The sequence below is a fragment of the Scylla paramamosain genome, chromosome 45, assembly GCF_035594125.1.
Source record: "Scylla paramamosain isolate STU-SP2022 chromosome 45, ASM3559412v1, whole genome shotgun sequence".
NCBI classification, from domain to species: Eukaryota; Metazoa; Arthropoda; class Malacostraca; order Decapoda; family Portunidae; genus Scylla; species Scylla paramamosain.
The window spans coordinates 11,653,435-11,665,934 of record NC_087195.1 but is presented as its reverse complement, the minus strand read 5'-3'; the positions used below and the strand labels follow the sequence as shown (position 1 = coordinate 11,665,934).

Below are 12,500 nucleotides of genomic sequence, written 5' to 3'. Positions count from 1 at the left end.
ATTAGTTCTACTACTACTACTACTACTACTACTACTACTATTTCGATAACTGTTACTACTACTACTTCTACTAGTACTACTACGACTATTATTATTATTGTTACGACTACTCATACTACTATTTTGACTATTACTACTACTACTACTACTACTACTAGTACTACTACTACTGCTACTACTACTACTACAACTACTACTTCCTTGCAAGCCTCCCTGTCCGCTTTACCGTCATTCCTTGATTCATATTTTTTAGTATTTTTATTTTTATTTATTATTATTATTATTATTATTATTATTATTATTATTATTATTATTATTATTATTATTATTATTATTATTATCATTATTATTATTAGTGTGTGTGTGTGTGTGTGTGTGTGTAGGATTACAGATAAAAATACTATTCATGGATACCGTAATTTATTCACAGAAATAAATAAAAAATCTTACAGTGCACTCTCTCTCTCTCTCTCTCTCTCTCTCCCCCTCTCTCTCTCTCTCTCTCTTGTGAGTCAGTCAGCTGTTTTCAAGGTCGCTGGGCCTCGCTGCCCTCCTGCCTGGCTTGTATGATGCCACGTTGCATTTTACAGGAGTACTTTTAATCACCGCAGTAATGTTGTCGTGCAATGCTTGTCAGTAAATTACGTGCTTTTTAATGCCACTTGTCTTGTTATAACACACACACACACACACACACAGTTGTTTGCCTGCTCTCTCTCTCTCTCTCTCTCTCTCTCTCTCTCTCTCTCTCTCTCTCTCTCTCTCTCTCTCTCTCTCTCCATCCTCCACCCGTGTATCCTCCTCCTAATAGTAGTAAATCTATTATTATTATTTTTATTATTATTATTATTAGTAGTAGTAGTAGTAGTAGGAGGAGGAGGAGGAGGAGGAGGAGGAGGAGGAGGAGCAGCAGCACCAGTAGCAGTAGCAGAAATAGTAGTAACTGTGGTAGAAATAATAGTAGTAGTAGTAGTAGTAGTAGCAGTAGTAATAGTAGTAGTAATAGTAGTTGTTGTCGTCACCTCCTCCTCCTCCTCCTCTACCTGCCCCTTGCTTCCTGTCATCTCCCTCTCCGCCACGCTCGCAGCAACGTCACGCCACCCGCTAAAGGTAGGCGCACACTTGTTCGCATCGTACGGACGGCACGCATCGTACTCATTGGATTGTTTTTGGGGTCAGCGCACATTGGTCCGCATCGTACGGACGGCACGCATCGGACGGATCGGATTTTCTGCGCACATTGTCGGCAATGGACCATTCACCACCCGCAGTTGTGAAGCTGAGCTCTCTCTGGAAGGACATACTCCATATTTTTCTAGTGTATAAAGTTGTGAAAATGTTGAACAGTGATAGTGAAGAGAAAGAAATTGTAGTGGTTAGCTGTTTGCTGGCAGAAGAAGAACAGAAAGTTAAAAAAAGGAAAACATGGATTCACAACATAAACAGGAAAAGGGTGGAATTTGGAGAAAAATCTAAAAACAGTCAGTGAGTTAATATAACATTATATATTATGTATAAGCAAAGCATAGCTATGCAAACAGAAAAAAATAAAATAAATACCGAAGAAGGTTTGCATCCAACCGCGACGGCGCTCTGGCTGCAACTGACGATGGGGTCGCACATTTGCCGGCAAATGCCGTAGAGGCCATCCGCATCGTTCGTACGCATCGGATTGAATGCTCTTTCGGGGATCCTCGTCGGCATTGCCGATGTCCGATGCGTACGACGCGGTCAAATGCGCGCAGACCCATTTGAAATAATGTAAAGAATACTAAAATCCGATGCGTACGATGCGTGCCGTCCGTACGATGCGAACAAGTGTGCGCCTACCTTTAACGTAACGAGGGCTCGAGGACAGGGCTGCTGCTGCTGCTGGTGTTCCCCTGCTGGCCTCGTCTGGCGAATAGTTGCAAAAATGGTGTTCCTAGCATTCCTAACTTTTTTTGCAAGCTTTTTAAGTGATAATTTGCATCTGTTGTGTGCATTATACGTATTATGCTTCTGCTTCACCTCACCGCCGCTGTCTCCTCCTCCTCCCCCTTTTTTCCTTCTTTCCTTCTTTCCTCCTTTTTATTTATTTTTTTCTTATTTTCTCTTCAGTTTTTTTTTCTTTTTCTCTTGTTCTTTTTCATCTTTCCTTCCTTGTTCTCTCGTTGCCGTCGTCGTCGTCGCTGTTGTTGTTGTTGTTGTTGTTGTTGTTGTTGTTGTTGTTGTTGTTGTTGTCGTTGTTGTTGCTGTTTCCTTTTCTCCTCCTCCTTCTCTCCTCTTTCTTCTCTCCTTTTCTTCTCACCTTTCCTTTCTTTTCTTTTCCTTTCCTTTCCTTTCCTGTGTTCGCTTCTCCCATCCTCTTATCTTCTGCAGTTTCATTTCATTTCGTTTCATCTCGTCTGCTTCTTTCACCTTCTTCCCTTAACCCTCCCTCCCTCTCTCTCTCTCTCTCTCTCTCTCTCTCTCTCTCTCTCTCTCTCTCTCTCTCTCTCTCTCTCTCTCTCTCTCTCTCTCTCTCTCCCACATGCAGCTGCAAGGAATAAGTTGAAGGCACGGGGAGGAGAGGAAGGAAGAATGTATAGGTATTAAAGGCAATGTTCTTGGTTATACAGTTTTGTGAGGGCGTGTTGGAGATCCGAGGCGCAGCCCTGCCAGGAGGGAAATAATGAGGCAAAAGTGAAGCAGCGAAGGAGGAAACAAAGAGGAAAGTATGACAAACGTACGGGGAAAAGAATGCAAAAAGGGGATAACGAGATAGAAAGAAAAGAGGATAATGTACTCTTTCGTAAATGGGAGAGTAGAGAATAAATAAATGGAAAAAAATGAGGAAACAGAGAGGAAAGTATGACAAACGGACGGGGAAGAGATTTAAAATGGATAATGAGGTAGAAAGAAAAGAAAATATGTTTTTGCGAAGATAGGAGAACAGAGAATAGGTAAATAAAAAAAAATGAGGTACCGAAAGGGGAAACAAAGAGGAAAACAATGACAAATGGACCACGAAAGAGTCAAAATCGATAACGAAGGAAGGAAGGAAGGAAGGAGGAAAAATAACATAGACTTACGTAATGACAGTAAACAAGGAAATAGGAAAATGGGAAATGAATAAAAATAAGAGAGAGAATAAAAGAAGACATCTCAGGCAGAAAGCAGAAAAAAAATGGCTGACAAAATTTAATTAAAATGATGTTTTTGTTTCTTTGATGTCCAAGAGAAATAAATGTTATGCAATGAAAAAAAAAAACAAAATAATTACGCTGTTAGAATTTACTTTGTTAAATTCTAATTAATGGTACCCATAGTCGAGAGAGAGAGAGAGAGAGAGAGAGAGAGAGAGAGAGAGAGAGAGAGAGAGAGAGAGAGATTAGGAAGTTTTTTTTAATGAAACTGGAAGATTTTATGCCACTAAAATATGAAGTAGCCAGTTTATACTAAAAAGTTAATTACATTCTCTCTCTCTCTCTCTCTCTCTCTCTCTCTCTCTCTCTCTCTCTCTCTCTCTCTCTCTCTCTCTCTCTCTCTCTCTCTCTCTCTTCATTTGTTTCAGGTCTATTTATAAAAGTCTTATTTATCGAGTGTGAAGATGAGAGAGAGAGAGAGAGAGAGAGAGAGAGAGAGAGAGAGAGAGAGAGAGAGAGAGAGAGAGAGAGAGAGAATTATTTATGCTGTAGTCGAACAAAACAATTTCCACGTAATTCAAACAGGTACTAGATTGTGAGCTAAATAAATAAATAAAAAAAAGAAAGAAAACTGAAACGAAAGTGTAAAATGTTTTCATGTAGAGCTGGAAACAAATCTGTACCATCAAGATATACTAGTGTGTGTGTGTGTGTGTGTGTGTGTGTGTGTGTAGTGTAGTGTAGTGGGTCTGAATAATTGATGGTGGTGGAAGAGCGGATGAGGACTGAAATGAAGATTAAACTGTAGCGAGAAATGGAAGGAAGTGGTCGAGTGGTTGGTTACTTGCATAAGATCATAAGAAATAAGGGAAGCTGCAAGAAGTTAGGTGGTTGTGGTGGTGTTTGAAGTGGTGGATGAAGTGGAGGGCGAGGTGATTGGCTGGTTGGGTAGTCAAGTGGTTGCAGTGGTGTCTGGGAGGTAATGGGTGGTTGAGGGGCGCAGGGGTGAAAGGTACTTGAGTGGTTGGTAGTGGGAGATGGTGGCTGTGGAGGGAGAGTGGAAGATTGTGGATGGATGGTGAAAGGAAGGCGTTACGAGAAGAACAACGGTCATTACTTATCACCACTGCTACTACTACTACTGCTATTACTACTACTACTACTACTACTACTACTACTACTACTACTACCACTACTATCCCTACTACTACTACTACTACTACTACTACTACTACTACTACTATCACTACTACCACTACCACTACTACTACTACTACTACTACTACTACTACTACTACTATTGCCACTACTACTATTACCGCTACTACTACCACTTCTACTAACTACTACTACTACTACTACTAATACCACAAGTAACGTCATTTACCATCACCATCATTTCTTCCCTCATTATCTTCAATTGTGGTTTCCCCTCCTGCTTACTCGTGGTTTCCTTAGTCTCTCATTTTCCGCAGCTTCAGTTTGCCTTTCCTTTCCAACCCGAGGCTTCATCTTTTCTGCGCTGTGTTGATTTATTATTAGCGCTATGCATTCCTAACCTGAAACACGTTACATTTGATAATTTCAACGTGTGTTTCTGTGTAGTATGCCACGGAATATTTTTTTTATTTATCCAAGATCTCTAACTGGAGCTTTATTTACAGAAATGATGGTAGGGCTGGCAGCGATGTGAGTGAGGAGGACGCCACAAGCGGAGTCACTGGCAGTAGTGCTGACGGAGTGATAAGAGGTGGAAGTAGTGCCAGTGGAAGAGGAGATGGAGCAGGAAAAAAGCATTAGTACCGCCGCCACCGCCAGCAGGAGGAAGGGGGAGAGGCGACTCCAGGAAGTACAACATCCCAGCAGTGAGCTGAAGAAGCTTGACCAACTGTTTGTTTCCGAGGACGACAAGGTGACGTATGATCGCCGCCAGACGCCTTCTTACACAGCAGGTACGTGGCATAGGGCAAGGAGGCTATCTAGTCTAGGGTAGCGGGCAGAATGCTTCTTAAAAATGTCAAGTACTAGGATGTGTTGATTGTTTGCGATAGTTCTGTTTTTTGTTAGTATTGTTCCTTCTCTTCCTTCCATTACTACGCAGGACAAGGGGGACCATGTAGTCTGAGGAACCTCTCAAAGGGCAGGATGTGTTGATAGCTTCCACTTGTATTTTAGCTGTAGGTCACCTCCTGTTACTATGTTTTGTTTGTTTTGTGTGTGTTTTTTTTTTATATAATATTACAGCTTTTCTACAGTAACTCCTGTTTCCTCCCTCCCTTTCTCTACTGTTACAAACATTCCGTGATGAAGAATGTGGTGAATTTCTCGAACCCCGTAAAATGTGTGCTTTAAGAGTTGCAAATCGACAACAGTATACATTTGCGTGCATGTGTTCGTATTTCGTAACATTCAAAGCTTATACCTGGCCATGTTTCTCTCATGCAGGGGAGTTCGGCAAGTGCAGAGAACGGCACGTAAAGTTTTGCAGTTCGCTTCCGTTGCTTCAGATACTTAAATCACACACACACACACACACACACACACACACACACAACATTTATTTTTCTTTCCTAACTTATCACCAACTTTACAGTGGCGCTTATTGAAGGAACTTTTAGCAACAAATTTATAATGAGTGAATATATATATATGGAAAAATTGTCAACGGCTTGCTCACAGAGTTCTTATAAATCTAGGATGTAATTTTGTGCAATTTTTTATTTATTTATTTATTTTTTTTTATGATCATAACGTACTCATTTTGAGGCATATACATTTCTGGGCAACAATTATACTTCTTCAAATCACGATCCGCACAACGAAGTGATTAGCATTGACATTAATGAACTGAAGTAATTTAACCCAAGTCGAAGGGAAACGTCACTCAGCATTATCCCAAGCAAGGCCCTTAACACCCTCCATCGTGTGGCACTGAACAAACTCCTTCTGTAATTCAACGAACTAAAAATATATTATAAGAGAGAGAGAGAGACAGACAGACAGACAGACAGACAGAGAGAGAGAGAGAGAGAGAGAGAGAGAGAGAGAGAGAGAGAGAGAGAGAGAGAGAGAGAGAGAGAGAGAATTTTTTGAATAATAAGTCACAAACTAGAACGTACTCTCTCTCTCTCTCTCTCTCTCTCTCTCTCTCTCTCTCTCTCTCTCTCTCTCTCTCTCTCTCTCTCTCTCCCTTGCAGCACTGCTACCCAAATTGTCACGTTTCTAGATTGCAACAATACTACTACTACTACTACTACTACTACTACTACTACTACTACTACTACTACTACTATTGGTGCTGCTACTACTACTACTACTACTACTACTACTACTACTACTACTACTACTACTATTGCTGCTGCTACTACTACTACTACTACTACTACTACTACTACTACTACTACTACTACTACTACTACTACTACTACTACTACTACTACTACTACTACTATTACAATACTACTATTACACTACTACTACTACTACTACTACTATTACAATACTACTATTACACTACTACTAGTACTACTACTACTACTACTACTACTACTACTACTACTACTACTGCTACTACTATTACAATACTACTACTACTACTACTACTACTACTACTACTACTACCAATACTACTACTGCTGCTGCTACTACTACTAATACTACCACTACTACTACTACTGCTGCTGCTACTATTACTAATACTACCACTACTTCTACTACTACTACTACTACTACTACTACTACTACTACTACTACTACTATTACTACTACTTCTACTACCTCCACCCCATGTTTATTGATGTGTCAATTAGGGGCTCCATTACTTGGAGGTCATTAGCCCCAGCTCCCGCTAATGACTGTGGCATCCAACCATATCTAATACTCTATAATATAAACATTAGTTGTTAACTATAAATTCATTCTACCTCTACTCTATCTACTCTTATGCCACTCTCCACCACTGTAGCCTCACAGTCGAGGCCTCCTAAGTCTGCAGGTATGGGAGTGGAATGCCTTGTCCCCCTGAGACACAGGAGGGCAGATCTGAGGAGGGAGAATGAGAGACGGCACCTCATCCATGCGACGACATGGCTCCTTGGCTGGTGCTTCTTTTCTGCCATTAGGTCGGCTAGTCTTGAGTAGAAGCACTGAGCCTTGGAGCCCATCCCGCCAGATGTGGTGAAGACCAGAGGTGTGAAGCTGCCCTGGTCAACGTGTTGGATTCTCTCCCCATACGCTCGGATCTTCTCCTGCTCATTCTTGCGGTGGGCGGCCTCCAGGGAGAGTTCGTGGTGACAGGCGGCCATCGGGTCAAAGATCCGTATGTCCATGAATGCTTTCTGTCCCCTTGTCCAGAACCCTCGTGCACTGACGTCGACTCGAGCCTCGTTGGTGGTGTTGGCTGTTCTGTAGCGCAGGTGCTCGCCGTCTAGCGGCAGGAGGGTCGGTTCAGTGGAGACATCGTGGCACACCTCCCTGAGCATGCTGGCGGTCAGATCTCTCACCTCATCGTGCCTGATACATACGAATCCCCCCTTTTTGCACGTCATGGTGTGGTTGACGTCATTGGGGGAGCCACACACACAAGTACTGGGGAGTCCTTCCATCGGCCAGCCGTACCTCAGAGCAATGGCGTCGACAAATTCTTGTTTGTTGAGGCTGAAGCCCTTCGCTCTGATGGGCAGTGACGTTAGCCAGTTAGAGGCTCCCGTTTCCTGTGCAGTGAGGATTTTTCTCACTGTGGTTGCAGGCAGGATGTTTATCAGGTCTTCGAGACCTACTACTACTACTACTACTACTGCTGCTGCTGTTGCTGCTGATGCTGCTACTACTACTACTACTACTACTACTACTACTACTACTACTACTACTACTACTACTACTACTACTACTACTACTTTTACTACTACTACTACTACTACTACTACTACTACTACTACTACTACTACTACTACTACTACTATTGACAGTCAGTAGTCACGATACATTTAAAAACATAACACACACACACACACACACACACACACACACACACACACACACACACACACACACACACACACACACACACTTTCAACCACAAAGAAAGCAACATTAAAGATAGGATATGTACCATTCTCTCTCTCTCTCTCTCTCTCTCTCTCTCTCTCTCTCTCTCTCTCTCTCTCTCTCTCTCTCTCTCTCTCTCTCTCTCTCTTTCTCTCTTTTTTTATATTTTTTTTTATTTAAACAAAATTTACATCAGGCTTAAAACAACACGTTTTTTATGCTGTTATTTGAAAAGCCTATACTTAAATGTAAAGAAGAAAATATATACAAAAAGTGAACTCATCCTACTATGTATATATAGACATGATTAACACAGCACTAGTGTGGGAGGTTGTGTTTTACGCCACCTGTGTGCAGCCACTTTCACTTGCTGGAGTGTCATTGTGTGTATCACTCGTGGCTGCCGTAAACACATTCCACAGTCTGGAGGTTCTGGCTGTGTAAGAGCGCTGGTGCTGCCTCGAGTAAGATCGAGGCACTTGCACCAGCATGTCATTGGAGGTGGTGGTCCTGGACTCCCTCTGGACAGCTCGTGGTGGGAGCCTTATCGAGCTGAGATGAGGGACCTCCAGAACCCGGGCCTTGTGCTGGACCACCAGCGCCGACACGTCCCGCCGATGCTCCAGCGACGTGACTCCGGTCTGCTCCTCCTGCTGCTGCTGCTGTCCGTCCATCCCCACCAAGCGCAGGGCACGGCGTTGCACAGCATCCAGTCTCTGCAAGTGGGTGGGGGCACTCGACATCCAGGACAAGGCACTGTACTCCATACAAGGCCGTATCTGAGCCTTGTACAGTGTGAGGATGCCCCGGGAGTCGAGGTTTCCTGACATCCGACGCAGTGCAGAGACTCGCTGGGAGACCTGGTGGGCAACAGCAGCAACATGGCGGTCAAAGCGCAGGCCACAGTCCACTGTCACTCCCAGCAACTTGACGTGTTCCTGGAGGGGAAGTGTCTGGCCTCCAAAAATCAGACAGCCTGAGACGGCTGGGGAGGCAGCTGGGGACCGTGAGATGACCATGGCCTGCGTCTTTTCTGGAGCGAAGCTGACTTGCCACGCCTCTCCCCACTCCATCACCAGCCTGAGCTGCCTATTTAGCTCTCTAACGGCTCGCTGACTGTCGGAGCGGCAGTAGGAGCGGGAGAGATTGCAGTCGTCGGCGTATGCAAGCAGAGTCGGGATTTGCCGCAGGAGGTCATCGATGTATATGTTCCACAGGATCGGGCCCAACACTGAACCCTGTGGAACTGAGGCCTGTATAGGTAACGGCTGGGATGCCTGTCCATTGATGACTACCCGGAGGGTTCTCCCCTGGAGGTAGTCCTCGAGCAGTGCAAGGAGGTTGCCCTGGATACCCTTGGCGCAAAGCTTTTTTACAAGCCCCGCGTGCCAGACCCTATCAAAGGCCCCAGCAATGTCCAGGGCCACCACAAGAGTATCCAGACCTTCGTCCAGGGCATCCTGCCAGCCTTGGGAGAGGAGGGTGAGGAGGTCCGCTGTTGAGCGGCCAGGCCGGAAGCCGAACTGTCTGTCTGAGAGGAGGCGGTGCTCACTCAGGTGATGACAGATGACACCTGCCACCACCTGCTCCAGCAACTTGGCCACCACGGAGAGCAGCGAGATGGGTCTGTAGTTGCTGGGCTCAGACTTTGAGTTCTTCTTGTGGACTGGTACCACTCGCGCCTCCTTCCATATAGAGGGCCACCTGTGCTCCATCAGGCAGGCCCTGAAGACGCTGGTGAGAGGACCTGACAGCTCACTGGCGCAGCGTTTGAGGAGCCGCGGGCTGATGTCGTCCGGGCCGGTGGCTTTGTTCTCCTCTACTTCCCTCATCAGCCGCTCCACCTGTTCACGTGTCACCTGAACATCGGCGACGGTGTGGTCTGTTTCCTGAGGGAGGTGAGGTGGACGTCTACCCGGGTCAGTGACTGACATCTTCTCTGCGAAAAAATCAGCGAGTAGAGAAGCCTTGTCCTCACTGCTGGTGGCTGTTGTCCCGTCCAGCCTTGTTAGTGGAGGAACAGTGTCGCGGCGGCCTGTTCCTTGCTGCTCCTTGACAAGCCTCCACCAGGTCTTGTGGCCAGCCCCTGAGCCACAGAGCTTTTGCCTCAGGTCCTCTCGCTGCTGCCGTCTCGCCCACCTGCAGGTAGCTGTCACCCGTCTACACGCCACACGGTGTTGGGCCCAGTTGTAGTGTGTTGGACGACGTTTGTACCTCACCCAGGCTTCGTGTTTAGCCTCAGCGGCCGCTCGGCATCGGTAACCAAACCAAGCAGGGTCACTAGGCCTAACGAGGTACGAGTACCTTCTGCTGGGGACGTGTTGCTGCTGGAGGGCAAGGAGCTTGGTGGTGAGGGCACGGGCCTTTTCCTCCGCGTTGCCTATCAGTAGGGCGTCCCAGTCCAAGCGAACGATGTCGTGTCTCAGGGATGCCCAGTCAGCCTGCTCCCACAGCCAGATAGTGCGCGGGGCGGCGGCCTCCCTCGCTATATCCAGCTAGACGCGTGCCAGCACGGCATGGTGGTCGGAGGTGCCCACCGTCCCCAGTTGATGGCAGACGATGCTGGAGTCAGGGAGATCTGTTAGCACAGGGTCCAGCGACCCTCCCCTCTCATGTGTAGGGAAGGATACGTGGTTCGTCAGACCCTGCACCATCAGGAGGCTGTTAAAGGCATCCTGCTCCAGGTGGAAGTTTAGATCCCCCAGAATCATGACGTGGGAACACTTGTGCCGCTGTAGCATAGTGTCCAATTCCTCCGTCAGAAAATCCAGCGCTGAACGTCCTTGCCTTGGGGGACGGTACATGACACACAGGAGGAGTCCTGTGCTGTCATTTATTACCACTCTGAAGAACAGCGCCTCCATTCCTTCAGGCAGCACCACGTCAATTTTTTGAGTTTGGAGGCCGTGTTTGAAGCAGGCAGCCACGCCTCCGCCCACTCTATGCTCACGGTCCTTCCTCACCCACTTTGTGTAGCCCGGGATGTTGCCAAACGTCGGCTCCACCTCACCACTGAGCCACGTTTCCGTGACGGCAACAATGTCCGCGTTGTGTCGGAGGACAAAGTTGTGGGTGAGGTCACCAAGGTTGGTGCGAAGACCCCTCACGTTGGCCGACACAACAGTCAGGTGTCGGCTGAGGTGGCCAGTCTTTTGTTTTTCCTTGGCGCTGGTTTGACTTAGGGCTACCTTGGCAGGGGGAGGCGTGTTACTGCCTTCCCTGCCACATGAGTGGGCTCCAGTCGTGGTGTTGCCTGGGTTGTGGTTGCCATGATGATGGGTAGGGGTGGAGAGGGGAGTCTCGAAAGGGCAGCTGAGGTTGAGGATTTAACTCTTTTCTCCATCCTTCTGTCAGGACCCTTCTGAGAATCGTTTCCTGCCTTATATCAGCAGTGCGGCTGTAACACACCTCGGATGTGTGTCAGAGGCGGGAGCAGTAGTCGCAGCTCTCTCTCTCTCTCTCTCTCTCTCTCTCTCTCTCTCTCTCTCTCTCTCTCTCTCTCTCTCTCTCTCTCATTCATTCTTGCATAAATAAAATGAAGTAGGAAGAGAGAGAGAGAGAGAGAGAGAGAGAGAGAGAGAGAGAGAGAGAGAGAGAGAGAGAGAGAGAAATATTATATTGCCTTGTATGGGAAAACGTTATAATTCTCTCTCTCTCTCTCTCTCTCTCTCTCTCTCTCTCTCTCTCTCTCTCTCTCTCTCTCGCTCATTCATTCTTGCATAAACAAAAGGAGAAGTAGGAAGAGAGAGAGAGAGAGAGAGAGAGAGAGAGAGAGAGAGAGAGAGAGAGAGAGAGAATATTATATTGCCTTGTATGGGAAAATAATATAACTCTCTCTCTCTCTCTCTCTCTCTCTCTCTCTCTCTCTCTCTCTCTCTCTCTCTCTCTCTCTCTCTCTCTCTCTCTCGCTCATTCATTCTTGCATAAACAAAAGGAGAAGTAGGAAGAGAGAGAGAGAGAGAGAGAGAGAGAGAGAGAGAGAGAGAGAGAGAGAGATAGAGAGAGAGAGAATATTATATTGCCTTGTATGGGAAAATAATATAACTCTCTCTCTCTCTCTCTCTCTCTCTCTCTCTCTCTCTCTCTCTCTCTCTCTCTCTCTCTCTCTCTCTCTCTCTCGCTCATTCATTCTTGCATAAACAAAAGGAGAAGTAGAGAGAGAGAGAGAGAGAGAGAGAGAGAGAGAGAGAGAGAGAGAGAGAATATTATATTGCCTTTTATGGGAAAATAATATAACTCTCTCTCTCTCTCTCTCTCTCTCTCTCTCTCTCTCTCTCTCTCACCGTTTGGCTGGATGGGTCGATGTAGCGGAGGACAAAATACGGTGTTTGTACGAGGTTAAGATGA

At 46.0% G+C, this 12,500-nt stretch overlaps 1 long non-coding RNA gene across 1 annotated transcript in view; it reads left to right on the top strand.

Moving 5' to 3' along the window:
- LOC135094371 (uncharacterized) overlaps positions 1 to 12,500 on the top strand; it is a 69,691-nt gene that overhangs the window by 31,149 nt on the left and 26,042 nt on the right. Inside the window, exon 4 of the long non-coding RNA XR_010263771.1 lies at positions 4,772 to 5,059. This is a non-coding gene — a long non-coding RNA (uncharacterized LOC135094371). The remainder of the gene's footprint in view (positions 1 to 4,771; positions 5,060 to 12,500) is intronic.